Source organism: Gossypium hirsutum, chromosome A12, assembly GCF_007990345.1.
Source record: "Gossypium hirsutum isolate 1008001.06 chromosome A12, Gossypium_hirsutum_v2.1, whole genome shotgun sequence".
NCBI classification, from domain to species: Eukaryota; Viridiplantae; Streptophyta; class Magnoliopsida; order Malvales; family Malvaceae; genus Gossypium; species Gossypium hirsutum.
This window is the reverse complement of record NC_053435.1, coordinates 77753504-77779180: the sequence shown is the minus strand read 5'-3', so window position 1 is coordinate 77779180 and position 25677 is coordinate 77753504. Positions and strand designations below refer to the sequence as shown.

At 36.8% G+C, this 25677-nt stretch overlaps 2 non-coding genes across 2 annotated transcripts; both read left to right on the top strand.

Moving 5' to 3' along the window:
• Window positions 1-9465: 9465 nt before the first annotated feature.
• Window positions 9466-9572, top strand: LOC121211895 (small nucleolar RNA R71). Its single transcript, XR_005907112.1, has one exon. It is a non-coding gene; the product is annotated as a small nucleolar RNA R71 (small nucleolar RNA).
• An 8231-nt stretch (window positions 9573-17803) lies between these two features.
• On the top strand, window positions 17804-17910 carry LOC121211674 (small nucleolar RNA R71). The gene has a single exon (XR_005906893.1). It is a non-coding gene; the product is annotated as a small nucleolar RNA R71 (small nucleolar RNA).
• The last annotated feature ends 7767 nt before the right edge of the window (window positions 17911-25677 follow it).

Sequence of the window (25677 nt, the reverse complement as noted above, 5' to 3'; positions counted from 1 at the left end):
GAAATAATTTATAAGAAAAATAAAGAATATATATAATTTTTTTAAAATTTAATGTTGCAAAAAGAAAACATTTAAATCAAATAATATGCCAAATGTTTTAAAAAAATATATATTTATAAAAAATTTGACAATATGCACACAATGATGGAGAATTTAAATAATACACAAAATATGAAATAGTAAAAAAATACATAATAAATTAATAAAATATGATCTTAGAAAACCAATTATGTACACAATAGATTTGAAAGACATATATATATAAACAAATTTAGAAACAGTTATATGTAAGAATAACATGGAATTAATAGTTCATATAAGATTAAATTAATATATAAATTATATATGTACAAATATATATAAAAGCATTAAAACAAAATATTATATATATAGTTAAAAATAATACGATATAAAAATAAACTTCAAAGTAATGATTTTATAAAATAAAGTAAAGTTATCAAAATGGTTTAACATACATATAAAAAAAACTAAATGGACTTTCAAAATCATAATGAATAGAAGACTCAATTAAAATAATATAGGTACAAGTATATAAAAAAAACTGAATCAAATACTATACAAAATGTTAAAATTATATGATATAAAAAAGAACTTCAACATAATTATACAAATAAGCACAAAAGAAAAAAAAGTTAAATTAAATCAACACATATATACAAATATTAAATGAATTTTAAAATAATAAGTCATACAAATAAAAAACTTAATTAAAATTGAATTAAAATAGAAGAGATAATTCACAAATAAAATTGGTCATTGAGGTTAAAATTAGGACTAGCGCGCCACGCATGCAAATGCACAGGGACTAAAACTGGAAATAATCCAAGCCCCAAAACGTTGTATTGAGGCGCGGATCAATTTGCAAATACGCACAAATAACAGAACCAAATTTAAAAACAAAATAAAGCAAACAGAGTGCAATTGAATGCCCGTGCGAAGAGGAAGGACCTAGCGCAAAATTATCCCTCCCCGCTAAAAACACGCAGATCCTGGGGGCAAAGAATTGGATCGCATCGGGCAAGCCTACACGGCGTCATTTTAAGACTACCGAATCAAGCCTTAAATGACGCCACTTCATTTTGCTAATTAAAAGAGAAAAACAAACCTAAAACAAATCTAAGCATCGCAGCAAAACAAATGGGGGGAAGAAAAGGGAAAACCCTAGATGTTTACCCCTTTTCGATCTGCCATTCAACCACCACCATTCCACCATTATAATCGGTGGATGATAGCAGGCGATGAAATCATTCCATTCCCCCATTCTAAACCTTGCCTCAAAAGGTCAGATTTTAGCCTCGAGAACCTATCTCAAGTTTCAATTTCAACAAAGAAGATACGGCCTCCAATGGCTCATTTGAAGGTAAGTTTTTTTTTTTACCTTTCTTATGCAGAAACCCACATGAAAAATAAAAAATATGGACCAAATTTAGGGAAAGCAAGTATGAGGCATTCGAAATCACCTTTTAATAATTTCTGGTTTCTTTTTACTCAATATGCCTAACCTTTTCAGAGTACAAATGATGGAATTTTATAGCCAGATTTACAAAATAAATAAAAAATAAAAATCAAATTTTCCTTTTATCATTTGGCTGTGTATTTTTTTGGTTGTTTCTCGTGTATTCTGTTGCAGGCGTGGCTGTACGGAGGAGAAGACCCTTGTGAGGTGGAAGCCAAGCGTGGGAAATTGCTCGTGGGAGCCCGACCCTTTGGTGCTGCTCTAGCACATTCCCGAAACTTCCTTTGAAATCGGACGACTAGGGGCGAAGTCCATTGTTGCGGCGCTAATCAGTAGACTAGGGTTTCCCCTTCTGAAACTAGCCTTTGGGTTATTTAGGCCACTAGGCCAGTTTTGCATTTGGGCCTTTGGGTTCATTGGGTTAGGATTATTAGGCCATTCAAGCTAGGTTTATTGGATTAGGGATTAATTTGGTATTTAATTTTAATATTTGGGTTTGGTTTGGTTTTGGCCCAAAAATTTTGTAAATAGACACTGGACTGTTAAATTTGTATCCTTTATTTGGTTTTTTAACTTATTGATCGCGTGGTTTCGTGATAGGATTTAAATATTTATAATTAATCGTTCTTGAAACTAACTATTATCGCGATGTAGGCAAGTTTACCTATCGAACAGTAGTAAAGTTTTAGCAAGACCGGATTGTCGAACCCAAAAGAACTAAAAGTGCTAGTAATGATTGTCTTTTTATTATCTAGCTTAGTAATAAAGAGGTTTTGTTTTTAACTAACTAATTATCTAAACTAAGAACTCATAGAAAAGAGAATTAGGGAATTGCTTTTGGGAAAATAGATTAAATTAAGACAATACCTAAGGAAAAATCCACCTAGACTGTACTTGTTATTTTGGCTCCGAATCAGATGATTTATTCATTTAACTTGTCCCGTAGAGATCCCTAAGCTATGTTATTATCCCTATTCAAGACTAATGATGTCTAATCCCTAGATTGAATAATTGAGACCTTTCTCTAATTAACACCCTAGGGTTGCATTAACTCGATCTATGGATCCCCTTATTAGGTTTCACCCTAATCCGACAAAATCTTGTCACCCTATGTCTAGGCGTGCAATCAACTCCGCTTAATTATGACAAATGTACTCTTAAACAGGGTCTATTCCTCCTCTGAATAAGAGCTTATCTTGAATCAGAATCCTGGGATATCAAAACAAGAATTAAGAACACATAATTAACAACAAGTTAAATATATATCATACAATTCAGAAAATAATAACAAGATTCGTCTTAGGTTTCATTCCCCTTAGGTATTTAGGGGATTTAGTTCATAAATAAATAAGAAAACATCTCAGAATAATACAGAATACAAAATATAAAGAAAACCCAAAACTCCTAAAGAGGAAATTAAGGAGAGATCTTCAGTCTTGATGATGAATTCGGCTCTTGAGATGGATCAATCAGCTTCCTTGGAGAAATTCCTTACTCCCTATTCTGTGTGTCTTCCTTTCTTCCTCCTATAGGGTGTATTTATAGGCTTTGGAATGCCTAAGAGCCCTCAAAATTAGCCTTTTTCCAAAATGGACTTAACTTGGGCTCGGCAGGGACACGTCCGTGTATGATTACTTCAGCCCGTACTCGAGCCTACCAAACTGACACGGCCTTGTGGTCTGCTCGTGTGAGGAGATCCAGGCCGTGTTGATTTCGTACTTTGGCCCATTTTTTCCGTTTTTTACCCGTTTCTCGTTCCTTTCGCTCTCCTATGCTCTCCTAAGTATAAAACATGAATGATCGCATGGTTTCGTGATAGGTTTTAAATATTTATAATTACTCGTTCTCGAACTAACTATTATCATGATGTAGGCAAGTGTACCTATTGAACAGTAGTATAGTTTTAGCAAGACCGGATGTCGAACCCAAAGGAACTAAAAGTACTAGTAATGACTGTCTTTTTATTATCTAGCCTAAGAATAAAGAGGTTTTTGTTTTAACTAACTAATTATCTAAACTAAGAACGCACAGAGAAAAGAATTGGGGAATTACTTTTGGGAAAAATCGATTAACTTAAGACAATACCTAAGGAAAAATCCACCTAGACTTTACTTGTTATTCTGGCTCCAAATCGAACGATTTATTCATTCAACTTGTTCCGTAGAGATCCCTAAGTTATGTTATTATCCCTATTCAAGACTAATAACATCTAATCCCTAGATTGAATAACCAAGACTTTTCTTAAATTAACACTCCAGGGTTGCATTAACTCGATCTATGGATCCTTTTATTAGGTTTCACCCTAATCTGGTAAAATCTTGTCACCGTATGTCTAGGCGCGCAATTAACTCCGCTTAATTGTGACAAATGTACTCTTAGACAAGGTCTATTCCTCCTCTGAATAAGAGCTTATCTTGAATCAGTATCCTGAGATATCAAAACTAGAATTAAGAACACATAATTAAGAACAAGTTAAATATTTATCATACGATTCAGAAAATAATAACAATATTCGTCTTAGGTTTCATTCCCCTTAGGTATTTAGGGGTCTTAGTTCATAACTAAATAAGAAAACATCTCAGAATAATAAAGAATACAAAACATAAAGAAAACCCAAAACTCCTGAAGGGGAATTAATGAGAGATCTTCAGTCTTGATGATGAATCCGGCTTCTAAGATGAATCAATCGGCTTCCTTGGAGTAATTCCTTACCCCCTATTCTCCGTCTCCCTTTTCCTCCTCCTCTAGGGTGTATTTATAGGCTTTGGAATGCCTAAAAGCCCTCAAATTGGCCTTTTCTGAATTAGACTCAATTTGGGCTCGGCAGGGACACGTCCGTGGCACACGCCCGTGTTCGATTACTTCAGGCCATGTTCGAGCCTACCAAATTGACACGGCCCTGTGGTCTGCCCGTGTGAGGAGGTCCAGGCCGTGTTAATTTCGTACTTTGGCCCATTTTCTTCATTTTTGGCCCGTTTCTCGTTCCTTTCCCTCTCCTATGCTCTCCTAAGTATAAAATATGAAATTAAAGCATTAGGAGCATCGAATTCACCAATTCTAATGAGAAATCATCCATAAAATGAATTAAACATGGGGTAAAAATATGTATAATTTACGGTTTATCAAATACTCCCACACTTAAGCATTTGGTTGTCCTCAAGCAAAATTCTTAACTCATAATCAAAATAAATTCTTTTCAACTTATAATTTCTATCGATAATATCTCACATTAATCCATAAGTAATCATACATTGAGAATTCAACTAAAAGAACATAAAAGTTCCAAACATTCCAAGTTGAGCATTTTATTCATGCAAACATAGGTGTCTCCCCTCATCTAAGTAATTACCTTTGATTCAGAATATCACAGAGTTTTACATCCTCACTAAAGATTCACTCAAATCACTCGAGGTGTTTAAGGATAATAAATGAAGCACTCAATAGTCAATAATGAAAAGTCATTAATATAAGCTTGCATGAAAATCAAATCTCCACCACTATAAATTAAGATGATACATCAATCAAAAGGTCTTTAGAGGGTTGTAATGAAGCTTGGTTAGGGGGCGTGGTCACAAGCTGAAAGAAAGGGTTAGAATCGAGATTGAATTGAAAAATTACCTAACTAGAAAAAGAGTTAATCTTCACTTGTGTACAATAGAGCTTCTTCTCAGAATATGAAATTACAGATATGTATACATAGTTTTTTTTTTAAGAACAAGTTAAATAATCAAACAAGACATAGCTAAGCAATTTCTTCAACTCAAATCTCGACAAAAATAGGAATCAAATTAATTTAGGGGATTTCAACAATAATGGGTTAAGGGTTAATATTGAGGTTAATACAAGGAATGGCTTGTTAGGCTCAAGGGGGTTTACTAGAGGTTAATCGTGGAGGTAGGCTTTTCATGGCATGAGTGGGTTAATCCTAAGTGCCTTAATCATTTTGACATATCAAATCAAATGGTGTGGTCTCGACATGCATAATCAAACAAGTTCTAGAATAACAGTTCAATACTGACGCACTCAAAGCAATAATAAAAGAGAGCATGAAAGAATTACTAGATGCTCAAAAGGCTCAAAAATCTTACAAAAATTATGGCTTTTTTATGTTTAGACTCATGAATTCCAATTCAAAGTAATACCTAGACTTGGGGAAACAACCTATAATTTTAAATTCTTAAAAATTAACTTATCATGCTTGATTCTCTAATGTCTTAAAGTTTAAATAATCATGCACAAATCCCTATATTTTAATTCAAGATATATCAATCAAAATATTAAATTAATTAAAATTTATCCTAAATATGATACGAAAGCTTTTCAAGAGAATAAGGTAATCATTTAGGGATTTTTCTGATAATGAAATAAATATTCCCCCCACACTTAAGACGTACATTGCCCTTAATATACAACGATAGATATTAAAGTATAAAAATAAGATAGGAAGAGAAGTGAAACTTCCTGCATGATGAATTCCTCGAACTAGAGTTTTGGAGAGTAATTAGTTCGAGAGTGGAGGAGGATACTCCGGCGGTCATATAGGTTCATTAGTCCATATGTCTTGCGCCAAAAGAATATTATATCTAGTGGTAGCTATGGTCGTGGTCAATCAGGACATGGCAGTCGTGGAGAACCTTTCCCGGTGGAGTTTTAGTTCCTATGTAACGATAAGCTTAAGAGCTCTATATAACTGTGATAAAATCAGGAACTTTTTAGGGGATATTAGGAAGAATAATTACTCAAAAAGAAATAATCGAAATTAATAATTAAAAATAAAATTTCTAAAATCTAATAAAAATAAAAAGTAGTTTCAATAAAAATTAAAAGCATAAAATAATAAATAAATATTTTTAAACATCTTCATCGCTGGAAGGTTCGCGAGGTGGGACTGGCGATGAGATGTGAAGGTGTTGACAAATCTGCTATAGAGTAACATCAATGTTGTCAAATCATTGAAAACACTACTGCTCGAATCGAGTGAGGCACTCAGAGATGTTAGCATATGAAGCCGCCGCATAAACTGGACGAGAGGGTGATGGTTGCTGAGTCGGTGGGTCCTCGTACTGTGGAGGGACATCATCAGGAATATCCTCGTAGGCCTCCTCCTCGGTAGATTGGGCAAGACAATACTGGGGAGGGTAGGTTCCTCGACACCTCTCGATCATCCTCATGCTAAGCATGCTCGAAATGCCTTGTGGAGACATCTGGCTGATCAGGGTGAGGGATGATTCTTGGGCCGCAGTGTTGAGGAGCCCGAAGTGTCGCGCCAGTCGAGTCACGTAGGGGCCAATGGAGATGACCCCCTTCCTATGCCGCTCTGTCTGGTGCTGAATCGCGAGGGCGACGAAATAGGCAAGGTCGATAACGTGCCCATACAACATGCGCCATAAGAAGTAGGCGTCGTGGGTGTTGACGACGCCAGTGCTCTCTCGCCTCCCTATAATCGTGTGAGCTAAAATAGCGTGTAAGTACCTTAGGGATGGTGGGAGAACTGATGCCTTGGAGCGGTTAGCATTGTAGGAGGCCGCGCCAAGGGCCAAAATGTACCAGCAATTCGAGGGGGAGAAATGTATGTGGTGACTGAGAGCATGCAGTTCATTCTCCTCCTTAAACTCCTCCGTATATAAGCTTAATGCAGCACTAAACTCTGGGACGCTTAGCTGGCGAATTAATTTTCCTAGGCGGCATTGAATCGTGCCGGGATCATCGTAGTTCGTCATTACGGTTTGAAGATGGAAAGTTGAGCATAGTTCCATCGTGAGCTCAAGGTATGTTGGCTCAAATCGAATCAGCCAACTGAACTTATTCTACAGCAACCCAGTCGATGCAAAGACCCACAATTAAAGGTCGGGCCAGAAGCATCTGGAATGGGGCCTTCGGGTGAACTGTAGGAGAGGGTGACGAATTTTCGCGGTTAGACCCACGAAAGAAGACGCTCCCTTCATATTCTTTAAAGCAGGTACGGTGGTTTTCTTTCCTCGTAAAGGCGACATTAAAAAGCCTATAATATAAAGAATAATAATAATAGGTAAACGAATTCGAAAAAGTAAAAGGCATGAATTTTGAACTAACTATTTCAGCCAAGACTAATAATATGAAGCAAACTCAACCATAATAACAATGAGAATGAGAATAGAAATGTAATGGGTATGAGGTTTTCCTAATCTTAATTTAACATGGAATATATGATAACTAACCTAGGAATGCAAATTTAATGATAGAAATTGGCATGGTAATAGCATAAGAATAAGCATAGTAATGTCATGGGTATGAGGTGTTCCTAATAACTTGATTTAACATGAAATGTATGATAACTAACCTAAGAATGCAAATTAAATGATAGAAAAATGAACAATAGCTCAAAAGATATGAAGATTATATTGTTAATAAGCATTAGAAATAAGTAAAATAGAAGTGAAAGGAATAAACAAACGCTAAGGGAAATAGATTGAGCGTCAAAAATGAAGTGGGAAGCGGTGCACTGGCGTGGCAGGGAGGCCGTGTTGAGTTGCAGCGGCTAGGGTTAGGGTTTTTGAATGGGGAAGAAAGTGAATAGAGTAGGGTATTTATAGATTTTGGGTCACACGGCCAAGGCACACGCCCGTGTTCCCCAATTTCAGCTCGTGTGATTCGCGAATTTCAAATTTAGGCGCATCTGACATTTAGTACACGCCCGTGTTCCTCGGGCGTGTGTGTGCACACAGCCATGTCACATGGTCGTGTCTGGCGTTATTCATTTCTTCCACGCCTGTGTGGGAAAGCCCCATGCCCATGGCAATCTAACAGGTTCGACCACGGGTGTTAGACACGGGCCCCTAAATCAGTAATGCATTATTAACATCTAAACTCCCAATTAAGCAAGCAATCGTAAAACTTCCTAGATCTTTTAGTTTGTTCGGTAGCATATTTTTCAGAATAGCTGAGAACACTGCGTTTAGCTCCACATGCGACGCCTCGTCCAACTTTCACTTATTTGCTAAAAGCTCTTTTAAGAATTTCATTGCGTTTGGCATCTGTGATAGAACTTCAATAAATGGTAAGTTAATATGTAATTTTTTTAAGAGTTTAAGGAATTTACCAAATTGTTCATCTGAGCGATCTTTCCTTGTTACGTTGGGGTATGGTACTTGAGGTTTATATTCAACATTTACTAATTTGTTTGTATTTTAATCTACCTCACATTGACCTTTGCTTACCACAGTTTCTTGTCGCGGTTCTGGTTCAGGCTCCACAAATCCTTCTTCATCTTGAACATTAATCACGTTGAGCTGTTCCCTTGGGTTGGGTTCAGTATTACTTGGCAAACTACCTTGTGGTCATTCAGAGAGTAGTTTGGAAAGCTGGCCTATCTGAGTTTCGAGCCCTTGGATCGACGCTTGTTGATTTTTAAGTGATGTCTCGGTGTTCTGAAAATGGGTTTCTAACACTGATATAAACTTGGAGAGTATCTCTTCAAGATTTGGCTTTTTTTCCTATTGGTAGGGTGGTTGCTGAAGACCTGGAGGATGTTGTGGTCTTTGATTTCCTTGGCCTCCCCACGAAAAATTGGGATGGTTCCTCCAACCTGCATTGTAAATGTTACTAAATGGATTGTTTTGAGGTCGAGGATTATTACCCATGTAGTTTAGTTGCTCGTTATCCACGTTATGGCCATAAGGTTGGTATTCCGAGTGGCTTGTTCCACCGCTACTTGCTTTGTACTGCATTACTGGATGAACCTGTGAAGAACTAAGAAAACCATCAATCTTTTTATTCAAGAGTTCTACCTGATTTGATAGCATAGTGACCGAATTGACATTATAAACACCGGTTGTTTTTGTTAGCTTTGTCCTCATGACTTGCCACTGATAGTTATTCAGTAACATCTCCTCAACAAACTCATAAGCATCTTCAGGTGTTTTATTGTTGATGGTTCCACCAGCAGTTGCATCAACCATTTGCCGAGTCGAAGGATTCTGACCATTGTGGAATGTTTGAACTAAAGCGGTAACCCATAGTGAGGGTACCTTCTCAGTAAGTCCTTGTATCTCTCCCATGCATCGTAGAGGGTTTCTAAATCCATCTGTACAAAAGAAAAGATATCATTACGTAATTTAACCGTTTTAGCTGGCAGAAAATATTTTAGTAAGAATTTTTCGGTCATTTGTTCTCAAGTAATTAACCCTCATAGTAACGAGTTCAACCACTGTTTAACTTTGTTCCTTATTGAAAAAAAGGAATAACCGAAGACGAATGGCATCTTCAGAAACGCCATTGATTTTAAATGTATCGCAAAATTCCAGAAAGTTTGTTGAGTGAGCGTTGGGATCTTCATCCTACAAACCATCAAACTGAACAAATTGTTGTATCATTTGAATAGTGTTAGGTTTTAATTCAAAAGTATTTGCAGGTACAGCAGGTCTAACTATGCTAGATTCAGTTCCTGTTAAAGAAGGTTTAGCATAATTATACATAGTGCGTGGAGTAGGATTTTGATTAGCCGCAATTGCAGGAGGTAGCTGATTGTCTTGGTTTTCTGCCATCCCTTCGATTAGAGGTTCAATATCGTCTTCTTGCTCGTTCTCTATGCATCGTAAGCTTCACCTTATTTCTCTTTGATTTCTGTGAACTGTACGATCGATTTCTTCGTCAAAAAGTAATGGTCCTGACGGGTTTCTTCTAGTCATAAACTATAAAAACCTACCAAGAAAAAGTAAGTTAATAAAGAATAATAATAATAAAAGTAAATTAAGTCACAAGAAAAATAAATGGCTAAAGTAATAAAAATTGAGCGTTCTTAATATTTCAGTTCCCCGGCAACGGCACCAAAAACTTGATCGCGTGGTTTCGTGATAGGTTTTAAATATTTATAATTACTCATTCTCGAACTAACTATTATCATGATGTAGGCAAGTGTACCTATTGAACAGTAGTATAGTTTGAGCAAGACCGGATTGTCGAACCCAAAGGAACTAAAAGTACTAGTAATGACCGTCTTTTTATTATCTAGCCTAAGAATAAAGAGGTTTTTGTTTTAACTAACTAATTATCTAAACTAAGAACGCACAGAGAAAAAATTTGGGGAATTGCTTTTGGGAAAAATAAATTGACTTAAGACAATACCTAAGGAAAAATCCACCTAGACTTTACTTGTTATTCTGGCTCCGAATCGAACGATTTATTCATTCAACTTGTTCCGTAGAGATCCCTAAGTTATGTTATTATCCCTATTCAAGACTAATAACATCTAATCCCTAGATTGAATAACCGAGACTTTTCTCTAATTAACACTCAAGGGTTGCATTAACTCGATCTATGGATCCTTTTATTAGGTTTCACCCTAATCCGGTAAAATATTGTCACCCTATGTCTAGGCGCGTAATTAACTCTGCTTAATTGTGACAAATGTACTCTTAGACAAGGTCTATTCCTCCTCTAAATAAGATCTTGTCTTGAATTAGTATCCTGAGATACCAAAACAAGAATTAAGAACACATAATTAAGAACAAGTTAAATATTTATCATACGATTCAGAAAATAGTAACAAGATTCGTCTTAGGTTTCATTCCCCTTAGGTATTTAGGGGTTTTAGTTATAACTAAATAAGAAACCATCTCAGAATAATAAAGAGTACAAAACATAAAGAAAACCCAAAACTCCTGAAGGGAAATTGAGGAGAGATCTTCAGTCTTGATGATGAATCCGGCTTCTAAGATGAATCAATCGGCTTCCTTGGAGTAATTCCTTACCCCCTATTCTCCGTCTCCCTTTTCCTCCTCCTCTAGGGTGTATTTATAGGCTTTGGAATGCCTAAAAGCCCTCAAAACTGGCCTTTTCCGAATGAGACTCAACTTGGGCTCGACAGGGACACACCCGTGGCACACGCCCGTGTTCGATTACTTCAGGCTATGTTCGAGCCTGCTAAATTGATACGGCCGTGTGGTCTGCCCGTGTGAGGAGGTCCAGGCCATGTTGATTTCGTACTTTGGCCCATTTTCTCTGTTTTTGGCCCGTTTCTTGTTCCTTTCGCTCTTCTATGCTCTCCTAAGTATAAAACATGAAATTAAAGCATTAGGAGCATCGAATTCACCAATTCTAATGAGAAATCATCCATTAAATGCACTAAACATGGGATAAAAATATGTATAATTTACTGTTTATCAATGAAATTAAAGCAGTAGGAGCATCGAATTCACCAATTCTAATGGGAAATCATCCATAAAATGTGTTAAACATGGTGTAAAAATATGTATAAATTACGGTTTATTAAATACCCCTACACTTAAGCATTTGGTTGTCCTTAAGCAAAATTTTCAACTCATACTCAAAATAAATTCTTCTCAACTTATAATTTCTATCGATAATATCTCAAAATAATCCATAGGTAATCATATATTGAGAATTCAACTAAAAGAACATAAAAGTTTCAAACATTCCAAGTTGAGTATTTAATCATGCAAACATAGGTGTCTCCCCTCATCTAAGTAATTACAATTAATTCAAACTCCAAGTTGAGTATTAATCATGCAAACATAGGTGTCTCCCCTCATCTAAGTAATTACAATTAATTCAAAATATCACAGAGTTTCACATCCTCACTACATATTCACTCAACTCACTCGAGGTGTTTAAGGATAATAAATGAAGCACTCAATAGTCAATAATGAAAAGTCATTACTATAGGCTTGCATGAAAATCAAATCTCCACCACTATAAATTAAGATGATACATCAATCAAAAGGTCTTTAGAGGGTTGTAATGAGGCTTGGTTAGGGGGTGTGGTCACAAGCTGAAAGAAAGGGTTAGAATCGAGATTGAATTGAAAAATTGCCTAACTAGAAAAAGGGTTAATCGTCACTTGCGTACAACAGGGCTTCTTCTCAGAATATGGAATTACTAATGTGTATACATTTTTTTTAAGAATAAGTTAAATAACATAGACTAACTATTAAGAAAAAGACATAGCTAAGCAATTTCTTCAACTCAAATCTCAACAAAAATAGGGATTAATTTAGGGGATTTCAACAATAATTGGTTAAGGGTTAATATTAAGGGTAATACAAGAAATGGCTTGTTAGGCTCAAGAGGGTTACTAGGGGTTAATTGTGGAGGTAGGCTTTTCATGGCATGAGTGGGTTAATCCTAAGTGTCTTAATCATTTTGACATATCAAATCAAATTGTGTGGCCTTGACATGCATAATTAAGCAAGTTCTAGAATAACAGTTCGATATTGACGCACTCAAAGCAATAATAAAAGTGAGTACAAAAGAATTAATAGATGCTTAAAAGGCTCAAAAATCTCACAAAAATTATGGTTTTTTTTATGTTTAAAACTAGTGAATTCCAATTCAAAGTAATACCTAAACTTTGGGGAAACAACCTAAGATTTTAAATTCTTCAAAATCAACTTATCATGCTTGATTCTTTAATGTCTTAAAGTTTAAACAATCAATGCATAAATCCCTAAGTTTCAATTCAAGATATATCAATCAAAATCATAAATCAATCAAAATTTATCCTAAATACGATATGAGAGCTTTCCAAGAGAATAAGGCAGTCATTTAGGGATTTTTCTGATAATGAAATAAATATCCCCCCACACTTAAGATGTACATTGCCCTCAATGTACAATGATAGATGTTAGAATATAAAAATAAGATAGGGAGAGAAGTGAAACTTCCTGTATGATGAATTCCTCGAACTGGAGTTTTAGAGAGTAATCGATGCGAGAGTAGAAGAGGATACTCCTGCGGTGGTAGAGGTTCATTAGTCCATAAGTCCTGCACCAAAAGAATATTATATCTAGTGGTAGCTATGATCGTTTTCGATCAGGACATGGCAGTCGTAGAGAACCTTTCCCAGTGGAGTTTTTAGTTCCTATGCGATGATGAGCTTAAGAGCTCTATATAACTGTGATAAGATCAGAAACTTTTTAGGGGATATTAGGAAGAATAATTACTCATAAAGAAATAACCGAAATTGATAATTAAAAATAAAATTCTAAAATCTAATAAAAATAAAAAGTATTTTTAATAAAAATTAAAAATATAAAATAATAAATAAATATTTTTAAACATCTTCATCGCTGGATGGTTCACGAGGTGGGACTGGCGATGAGATGTGGAGGTGCTGACAAATTTGCTATAGAGTAGCATCAATGTTGTCAAATCGTTGAAAACACTACTGCTCAAATCGAGTGAGGCACTTAGAGATGTCAGCATATAAAGCCGCCGCATGAACTGGACGAGAGGGTGGTAGTGGCTGGGATGGTGGGTCCTCGTGCTGCGGAGGGACATCATCAGGAATGTCCTCGTAGGCTTCCTCCTCGGTAGATTGGGTAAGATGATATTGAGGACGGTAGGTTCCTCGATGCCTCTCGATCATCTTCATGCTAAGCATGCTCGAGATGCCTTGTGGAGACATTTGGCCAATGAGGGTCAAGGATGATTCTTGGGCCGCGGTGTCGAGGAGCCTGAAATGTTGACCTAACCGAGTCACGTAGAGGCCAATGGAGTTGACCCCCTTCCTATGCCACTCCGTATGGTTTTGAATTACGAGGGCGATAAAATAGTTAAGGTCGATGTCGTGCCCGTGCGACATACACCATAAAAAGTAGGCGTCGTGAGTGTTGACGACGCCAGTGCTCTCTCGCCTTCCTATAATCGTGTGAGCTAAAATGGCGTGTAGGTACCTCAGGAAAGGTGGGATAACTGATGCCTTGGAGCGGCTAGGATTGTAGGAGGCCGCGTCAGGGGCCAAAGTGTGCTAGTACTTTGAGAGAGAGAAGTGTCTGTGTCGAGTGAGAGCATGTAGTTCATTCTCCTCATTGAACTCCTCCGTATATAAGCCCAGTGTAGCACCGAACTCTGGAATGCTTAGCTGGCGGATTAATCCGCTTAGGCGAAATTGGACCGTGTTGGGATCATTGTATTTCATCATTACGGTCTAAAGATGGAACGTTGAGCATAGTTCCATCGTGAGCTCGAGGTATGTTGGCTCGATGATCCCAAAAAAAGCTCCCAAGGGTCGGTGGTTAGGAGGGCCTGAATTGCATCGGCCAACTGAACTTGTTCTACGGTAGCCCAGTCGATGCAGTGGCTCATAATTAAAGGCCGGGCTTGAAATATTTGGAAAATTACTTCCTGAGGCCCACAGGGGAACTGTAGGAGAGGGTGACGAATTTTCACGGTTGGACCCGCAGAAGATGACACTCACATCTGTTCCTTCGAAGCAGGTACGGCGATTTTCTTTCATCGTGAAGATGACATGGTACCTACAATCAAAACCATTAATTCATCTTGAGGAATTATCAAAGTAAAATAAAGACAAATTATATATAACAATCATAATTTCAGCAACTACTAAGACTAACAAGTTAATCAAAGCAATCAATTGTATAGCGTGAAAATGGCAACGAATTTCATGGAATGCAACATGTGTGACGGATGAAAAATGTTAACACTGAAGGCATGAGTATGTCTATTGTTCTAATCATTAATATTTACTTCTAACTAATCAAATAAAGTAGAGAAATCATATAAAGAGTAAGAATTTGCACATGAAAAAGATGATAGCTTATTCTATGAATAAAATGTTAGTGATAGAATGATGAAAATAATCATGAAAAATGCATAGTTCTATGATAACTAACATGAAAAATGAGTGCAATTAAAGGGAAAAAAGTAAACAAACGCTAGACAAGGGAGAATGAGCAGCAAAAATGGAGTTGGATGCTGCGTACGGGCGTGGCGGGGATGTCGTGTGGACTTGCAGCGACTAGGGTTAGGGTTTCTGGGTGGGGAAGACAATGAATAGTACAGGGTTTTTCTATAGATTTTAGGGCACACGGCCAGGTAACACGCACGTGTTCCCTAATTTCAGCTAGTGTGATTCGCGAATTTTGAATTTGGGCGCGTCTGACATTTAGTGCACGCCCGTGTTCCTTGGACGAGTGGGTACACACGGCCGTGTTGAACGATCGTATCTAGCCTCGTTCGCTTCTCCCACGCCCGTGTATGCAAGGTCCACGCCCGTGTTAATTTAACAGGTTTGACCACGGGTACTAGACACAGGCGTGTCGCACGCCCGTACTATTTAAACAACTTAACCCACGGTTCTTCCACACGGGCATGTCGCACGCCCGTGTTGTTTTGGAAGGTTCGACCACGGCCATGTCGAACGGCCGTGGCATTTTATTGTAGCCCGTGTTGGGGAAATCTTTTGCCCTGTTTTCACACGGCCCTAAGCACGCTCGTGTGCTTAGCTGTGTCTTTATGGAAAAACCTGTATTCAAGATCTCTATTAGTAAATTAGGTGTTAAATACTAAAATTTAAAGAAATTAATATTGTTAGTACTCGGGTTGCCTCCCGAGAAGCGCTTATTTATAGTCTAAGCTCGACTTACCTCTCCATGGAATGGTCATGGTGGTTCGAGGAGTTTATACTCCTCATTCCTGCTATCAATCTCATCAAAATAAGGTTTTAAACGGGTGTTGTTTACCTTAAAAGTGTCGAACTTGGGGTGACTTACCTTGACTGTACCGAATGGAAAAATACTAAGTACCATAAAAGGGATTTCTTCATCCGGTCTGGCAGTGACAATGTGAGGTATGGAAAGGTATCGAGCTCATTCTGGCGTAGTTTTGGTTTATCGTGTGTTCTTGATTTATGTGTTCACCATTCATCTAGCTCCTCTGTTTGTAGTCTTCGTTCTTCATGAGTAGGTCCTCTACTATTGCTTGAGAATGACTCATGTGCTTCCTTCAGACTCATTTTCTGCAAAGTAGGTTGTATCATATTGTCAATTTTAGTAGAATGGGTTAAACGATCACCTTTAATTTCTGATGTGTTGCCAGAATTGCGAGCTTGAAGGATGATTGTTTCGTCTCCCACCAGGAGTGTCAGTTCACATGTGCCAACATCAATGATCGTTTTAGCAGTTGCTAAAAAGGGCCTTCCTAGAATTAAATGAGTGTTGCTATCCCCCTCTATGTATAGAATAATTAAGTCAACAGGAAATATAAATTTATCGATTTTAACTAGCACATCTTCAATAATACCCCTAGGGAATCTTATACTTTTATCTGCTAATTGAATGCTCATCCTAGTCTGTTTGGGTTTCCCTAGACCTAGTTACTTAAACATTTTGTAAGGCATGACGTTGATACTAGCCCCTAAATCAGCTAATGCATTATTAACATCTAAACTACCAATTAAGCAAGGAATCGTAAAACTCCCGGTATCTTTTAGTTTGTTGGGTAGTTTTTTCTGGAGAATAGTTAAGCAAACTATGTTTAGCTCCACATGTGACGCCTCGTCTAGCTTCCGCTTATTTGCTAAAAGTTCCTTTAAAAATTTCATTGTGTTTGGCATATGCGATAGAGCTTCAATAAACAGTAAGTTAATATGTAATTTTTTTAGGAGTTTAAGGAATTTGCCAAATTTTTCATCTGAGCGGTCTTTCCTTGTCAAGTTGGGGTATGGCACACGAGGTTTATATTCGACAATCACTGGTTTGTTTTTATTATAATCTACCTCACCTTTACCTTTGCTTACCACCGTTTCTTGCCTCGGTTCTAGCTCAGGCTCAACAAATCCTTCTTCATTTTGAACATTAATCGTGTTGAGCTGTTCCCTTGGACTAGGTTCAGTATTACTTGGCAAGCTACCTTGTGGTCGTTCGAAGATTAGTTTAGAAAGCTGGCCTATCTGAGTTTCTAGCCCTTGGATTGACGCTTGTTAATTTTTAAGTGTCGTTTCGGTGTTCTGAAAACGGGTTTTTGATACTGAAATAACCTTTGTAAGCATCTCTTCAAGGTTTGGCTTCTTTTCCTGTTGATAGGGTGGCTGTTGGTAGCCCAGAGGTGGTCGCTGATTTCCTTGGCCTCCCATGAGAAATTTGGGTGGTTCCTCCAACCTGCATTATAAGTGTTACTATATAGATTTTTTTGAGGTCGAGGATTATTACCCATATAATTTAATTACTCATTATCCATGTTGTGGCCATAAGGTTGGTATTCTAAATGGCTTGTTCCACCTCCACTTTCTTCGCATTGCATTACTGGGTGAACTTGTGAAGAACTAAGAAAACCATCAATTTCTTATTCAAGAGTTCTACCTGATTAAATAGCATGGTGACCGAATCGACGTTATAAACACCGGCTATTTTCGTTGGCTTTGTCCTCATGACTTTCCACTGATAGTTATTCAATTACATCTCCTCTATCATCTAATAAGCATCTTCAGTTGTTTTATTATTAATGGTTCCGCTAACAGCTACGTCAACCATTTGCAGAGTTGAAGGATTCAGGCTATTATGGAATGTTTGAACCTGAAGCCAAAGTGGTAACCCATGGTGAGGGCACCTTCTCAAAAGGTCCTTGTATCTCTCCCATGCATCGTAAAGTGTTTCTAAATCCATCTGCACAAAAGAAGAGATATCATTACGTAGTTTAGCCGTTTTAGTCGGCGAAAAATATTTTAGTAAAAATTTTCCGGTATTTGTTCCCAAGTAGTAATTGACCCTCGTGGTAACGAGTTCAACCACTGTTTAGCTTTATTCCTCAATGAGAAAGGGAATAACCGAAGACGAATGGCATCGTCAGAAACGCCATTAATTTAAATGTATCGCATAGTTCCAAAAAGTTTGCTAAGTGAGCGTTGGGATCTTCATCCTGCAAACCATCAAACTGAACAAACGGTCGTATCATTTGAATTGTGTTAGGTTTCAGTTCAAAAGTATTTGCAGCTACAGTAGGTCTAACTATGCTTGATTCAGTTCCTGTTAAAGAAGGTTTAGCATAATCATACATAGTACGTGGAGCACGATTTTGATTAGCCGCAATTGCAGGAGGTAGCTGATTGTCTTGGTTTTCAGCCATCTCTTCGGTCGGGGGTTGAGAATCATCTTCTTGCTCGTTCTTTATGTATCTTAGGCTTTGCCTTATTTCTCTTTGGTTTTTGTGAACTGTACGATCGATTTCTTCGTCAAAAAGTAGTGGTCCTGACAGGTTTCTTCTAGTCATAAACTATAAGAACCTACCAAGAGAAAGAAAACGTAAATTAATGAATAATAATAAAAAATTAAATTCAATTAATTTGCAAGAAGAATAAATGGCTAAAGTAATAAAAATTGAGCGTTCCTAATATCATAATTCCCCGGCAACGGTGCCAAAAACTTGATCGCGTGATTTCGTGATAGGTTTTAAATATTTATAATTAATCATTCTTGAAACTAACTATTATCGCAATGTAGGCAAGTGTACCTATCGAACAGTAGTATAGTTTTAGCAAGACCAAATTATCGAACCCAAAGGAACTAAAAGTATGAGTAATGACTATCTTTTTATTATCTAGCCTAGGAATAAAAAGGTTTTGTTTTTAACTAACTAATTATCTAAACTAAGAACTCACAGAGAATAGGATTGGGGAATTTCTTTTGGGAAAATCGATTGAATTAAGACAATACATAAAGAAAAATCCACCTAAACTGTACTTTTTATTCTGGCTCCGAATTGGATGATTTATTCATTTAACTTGTTCCGTAGAGATCCCTAAGTTATGTTATTATCCTTATTCAAGACTAATAACGTCTAATCCCTAGATTGAATAATTAAGACCTTTCTCTAATTAACACCCTAGGGTTGCATTAACTCGATCTATGGATCCCCTTTTTAGGTTTCACCCTAATCCGGCAAAATCTTGTCACCCTATGTCTAGAGCGTAATCAATTCCGCTTAATTATCACAGATGTACTCTTAGACAGGGTCTATTCCTCCTTTGAATAAGAGCTTGTCTTGAATCAGTATCTGGGGATATCAAAACAAGAATTAAGAGCACATAATTAAGAACAAGTTAAATATTTATCATACGATTCAGAAAATAATAACAAGATTCGTCTTAGGTTTCATTCCCCTTAGGTATTTAGGGGTTTTAGTTCATAACTAAATAAGAAAACATCTCAGAATAATAAAGAATACAAAACATAAAGAAAACCCAAAACTCCTGAAGGGGAATTGAGGAGAGATCTTCAGTCTTGATGATGAATCTGGCTTCTGAGATGAATCAATCGGCTTCCTTGGAGTAATTCCTTACCCCCTATTCTCTGTCTCCCTTTTCCTCCTCCTCTAAGTGTATTTATAGGCTTTGGAATGCCTAAAAGCCCTCAAAATTGGCCTTTTCTGAATTGGACTCAACTTGGCTCGGCAAGGACACGCCCGTGGCACACGCCAATGTTCGATTACTTCAGGCCGTGTTCGAGCCTACCAAATTGACACGGCCGTGTGTTCTGCCCGTGTGAGGAGGTCCAGGCCGTGTTGATTTCATACTTTGGCCCATTTTCTCCGTTTTTAGCCCGTTTCTCGTTCCTTTCGCTCTCCTATGCTCTCCTAAGTATAAAACATGAAATTAAAGCATTAGGAGCATCGAATTCACGAATTCTAATGGGAAATCATCCATAAAATGCATTAAACATTGGGTAAAAATATGTATAAATTACGATTTATCACTTATTTTTCTGGTTTATTGCGGGCCGAGCAAATTGGGTCTGCCACACTTATTTATTTTATTTTATTTTTTACTTATTATCCTAATATCATCATTTTATTCTTACTTACATGGTCATTTTATTTTATTTTGCTATCACCGTTCCATGTGTCATATTACAACAAACTATCCGTTTTTTCTAAATGCACATCGTTTTAAAGGATATGTTCATTTTACATAACGCCTAGGAAATAATTAAAACCAAGGCAATGTTCATTGTTTTTGGAATTCGGAAAGCTGTGCTCCTAATTTACGGAGTATGGCCTCTTCCTAAAACTGAAATAATCAAATATCCTTTTTAAAATAACAAAAAGTAAGATTTAGGTAGTGATCAAATGGCGGTTATTCTGGTTTTCGAGAATTTGAGGTATCGTGTCTTAACTCACGGGGTATGGTCTTTTTTCTCGATTAACTTGAAATAATGTCTTTTCTATTTAATTTAATTTAGTCAAGTAATATCTTAATAACATTATGCAAAGAGGGATCGTGTTCTAAATTCTCTTCAAATTTTCAATCCTCGACACTAAGACATCAAGTAATCAATTAGGTACTGATTTTGGGCATTATAAGGGTGTTAATCCTTTCACGTACGTAACCAACTCCCAAACCCATTTTTTGAATTTGTAAGACCAAATATTACCGTTTTAATAAAATCTATCAAGTCTTGAGGTGATCTAATCACAACTAATTAAAAAGGATTGGTCTCTATTTTTTTCATTTTTTTTAAATCAAAGTCAATTTAAAAAAAAAGTTCCGACAGCTTGGCGACTCCGCTGGGAACAAAATAAGAATGTCAAGCCGTGAGTTGATTTCTTTTGGTCTTTTGTTGAAAATTGATAATTCGGTTAAAATTGACAATCCCTTCTTGTATTTCATCCTTTATGTTATTTTTATGGTAAATAATGCCTTTGTTATAGCGGGTTACACAATGATTTAGTATGTAGGTTTTATTGGCTCGAGTTTCTATTGGTATGTTTTTACACATTGCATGGCATAATCGTTCCATTTTTCCATTCTTAAGTGAGAGTGAGAAGTTATTCCTTTGTGAGGTCTTCACCTCCATATAGAATAGAGGATCACTTTCGGGATACATCCGTATCTATGTCTTCGTGAGGTCTTCACCTTCGTATAGCCATAGGGAAATGTATTCCCCTAAACTAAACTCAGTCTGTATGAGCCTATAAAAGGTGAGGATTGAGGAATCTGTTGGTCCAGGTACCTTTACTTTAGAACCAAACCGCATATAATGAGCCCTAAAGAACCTACCCTAGGTAGAACCATGTCAAACCTTAGTGGTCACCCGAATAGATGTTCTATTTACTTCTTGCTTTGTATTCTAGCTTTGTATGAAATGTATTGATTTGTTTTGTTTTGTTTTGTTTTGTTTTGGTTGTGATTGCATTGCATTTTCATTATAGAAAAGGGTGTTGATTCGTGTTTAGTTGCTAAATAGAGAGCTTGTCATGGAAAAGAGATTTTTTGATAAAGTGGAGGACAATGTATCCGTACGAAAATGGTCCGATAAAACACAAAAAGAGAAAGGTGACAGCCTAAAGGAATGGTACATATCAGAATTATGGGATTTCATACACATTAGTGTAACTCAGAATAACCTTCAAGAGTTGAAAGAAATATGAGACTAATGGGGTGACGAAAGCAAACAGTTATTTTACTGTGAATATGGTGATTTGCCTTATTTACTCGATGTCAAAGTGGATAAGCACTTATTCTGAGTTCTTACCCAGTATTGAAATCCTGCCTATAGCTGCTTCACTTTTGGGAAGGTAGACTTGATGCCCACTGTAGAAAAGTATACAACTTTGCTCTGTTACCTGAGGATCCAATTTGACAAAACTTATTCTAGAGCCACCAACGTCCTGACTTTCTTAAAGAGGTTAATGAGCATAACTGGGATGAGCAAGCAATGGATCACAACCTAAATTAAACAAAAGGGAGATAGTAAATGCGTCACTTGGAAAAGTTTGCGGGATTAGATTTTGGCACATCCAAATATGAGAAAAAAGGTCGACGTCTTTACCTTGAGTATTTACGGGCTAGTCATCTTCTCCAAAGCACTAGGGCACACAGATGATACAATTTTAGATCTATTTGATCGGCTTGACAAAAAGGACATGCCTGTCTCAACAAGTTTGGCTGAAACTTTCAGATCTTTAAGTGCATGCCAGAAAGCGAGTGAAGGAATATTTATCAAGTGTGCACAACTCTTGCTAGCCTGGTTTCATAGCCATTTTTAGAAGATAGAAAATGTAACACCCCGTACCCGAGACCGTTGCCGGAGTCAGACACGAGGGGTTAACAGACTTAATTCCCTTATTTTTTTACAGTCCATTTTAAAAATTTCCAGACTAGCTGGCTAACTGCGTCATTGTCACCTTAAAAATCATATCTTGAGTTCCAAAACTCGAAAATCAGTTTCGTAAATTTTTCCTGAAACTAGACTCATATATTCATCTACAAGTTTTTTTCTAGAATTTTTGGTTGGGCCAATTAGTACAGTTTATTAGTTAAAGTCTCCCCTGTTACAGGGTTCGACTGCTCTGACCTTCATGCATTACGACTTATATATCTCCCTGTACATATAGGGCATGACTTCTAATTATCTCGGGTTAATTTATAGTGAATTTCCAAAGTCGGATCAGGGGATCTAGAAATCGTTCTGGCCCTGTTCCATGAAAACTTAAATATCTCTTAAAATACAACTCATATGACCGTTTCGTTTCTTCCATATGAAATTAGATTCATCAAGGTTCGATTACATAATTTATTCACTATTTAATTCCATTCTTACTATTTTTAGTGATTTTTCAAATCCACACCACTGCTGCTATCAGCATCTGTTTTTAAGGTAAACCTTACCTATTTCATGGTTTTCCATGAATCAACTAGAGTTTGTCATACATAGCATCAAAATAATCATAATTAACCATTCCCAATGGCTAATCGTTACCAAACATTTCCATACCTCTCAATGAACAACATACAAGACGATTATAATGCTATGCTCAAAGTGTATATAAGCCATTTTCGCATGGCTATCCAAATTTATATAAAACCAAAGGGTACATGACCAACAACAAAAAGGGTAGTCCTATACATGCCATTTCAGAGTTCAATCAAAAGTGTACCAAGGGGGCTTTGATAGTGTGGACGACTTCGACTTCGACAATCCCGAGTCCGATAGCTGACGAACCAAAATCTATAAAACAGAGAATCAAAGAAACGGAATAAGCATTTAATGCTTAGTAAGTTTTGAGCAATGAAATTAGGCACAACTGAAGTATAGCACTCATATAACTAAACGGATAATCTCATATACACATATTTTCAAAAATCAGTCCTATTTCACATTTCCAACCCTTATATTCATACATAAGGGATCAACTTAACCAAAGGCCGGAAGCTCATTAATCGACTGAGAGAATAATATTTAAACGGAATCACTACTCAAATGCATATACGAAACGTACCTCATCGTTGGGATTTTACGAGCGTATTAATTTGAAATTTACAACAAGATCGCTCATTCCCAAACCAAGTACCTTCGGAGTTTAGCCGGATATAGCTACTAGCTCAAATGCCTTCGGGACTTAGCCCGGTTATAGAACTCGCACAAATGCCTTCGGGACTTAGCCCGGTTATAGTAACTCGCACAAATGCCTTCGGGACTTAGCCCGAATATAGTAACTCGCACAAATGCCTTCGGGCTTAGCCCGGAATTAGTCACTAGCACAAATGCCTTCGGGACTTAGCCCGGTTATCAATCCGAATATCCATGCACATATCAATAAATCATGACACATCAATATTTCATTTTCATAACTAGAATTCAAACACAATTCACTTATCAAGCATTATCATTTTCGGCTCAATAGCTACATACAAAGGGCATGATTTTGATTTGCTTATAACATAATCTAATCGAATCATAATCTAAGTTTCATTACTCGAAAACTTACCTCGGATGTTGTCGAATGATTTCGACGGCTATTCGATCACTTTTTCCTTTCCCTTATCCAACTTTGGTCCTCTAAGCTCTTGAGCTAATTCAAACAAATTTAACTTATTAAAGTCTCATTGTGCTAGCTTATGGCCGAATATGACAATGAATTTGATAGGTCATATGGCCACCTTTAGCTCAAATACAAAATGGTCATACGCATTTTTAATCACATTAAGCAATTTAATACCATTAATCTAACATTTCCTCATGTGCAACTTTATGACCGAATACACATATCATTAACTCAATATCAATTAACTAAGCACTTAAACAAATTCTCTTTAACTATACACACATTCGGCAATGACAAAGACAATTTAGCAAACCTTAAATTCAACTTATAACAATATATATATTCAATACATTTAACATCACTTCAACATAATTTTTACATCATGGCCGAATGTTCCTTTGAACCATTTACCCTTACAAGGCATAAATTTCACCATCAAAACTAACAAGCTTATAATCCCATGACCGAAACCTCTAACAACACCAATTAAAAATACTTCATGGGTTTGAGGTAAAACCAAGAAAGAAACTCATAAATATCGAGATATAAGCACTAACATTGTTCATCTAGATTTAGCATGAAACAACATCCATCACCCTTATAATTACCATAGCCGAAAACCTTACTCATTCCAAAATCCAAATCTCAACTTGGGTCACAAAAATAACTTGATATCTCATCAACACAACATCAACACCAAGCAAGAATGATACATCCATGGCCGAGTGTCATCTCCATCACATAGCAAGATTTAGACCATGGGCTAGGTAGAACTCAAGCTAACAACTAAAACATGCATGCATCTCATGGAACATCATCAAACATACCTTAGTCTAGCAAACCACCATAGCCGATTTCCTCAAAGCTCTTTTTCCTTTTTTTCTTTCTTCTATTCGGCCAAGAACAACATGAGAGCTTTTTTTTTCTTTCTTATTTTTCATCATCATTTACCTTCCCATTATTATTTTATTGCCCATACTCCTTATTTTATTTTTCCTAACATAAAGCATTAACCCAACATGCTCATGACATGTTTTTTAGCCATAACATTTTGTCCACCCTCATGCTCATGGCCAGCCACTACTAATTAGGGGGGAAAATTGACATGCAAGTCCACCCTTTGATTACATGCACTAATAGATCCTTATAGATTAACCTATCACATTTCAAAAGTGTCACACATAAGTCCTATTGACTAAATTCACATGCAATTTACTAAATCGAAGCTTAAAACTTTCACACATTCATATTCACATATTTTGGACAATAAATATCATATTCAAATAATTTGGTGACTCGGTTTAGCGGTCCCGAAACCGCTTTTCGACTAGGGTCACTTTAGGGCTGTCACAGAAAATGTCTCTTATCGAGTATTCTCCAAGAACTACTCTCCATTAAAAGAATTCGTGGCTACCCCTAGGCGAGATAACATTTCTGAAGAAAAGTGGATGGCAATTCTCTAGAGTCTCCAAGACGAAGACGTTGAATGGAGGGCTCCTTAGATGATCACTGAAGAAATTTTATACCGATGTGGAGATTTTGACTGGGTCCCTCTACTCGGGATATGGAGAGCTGTTGGATATGCCCTTCTACTTGTATTGGGACAGTATAGGTCGATGCAGTTTATATCAACAATGCAAGGT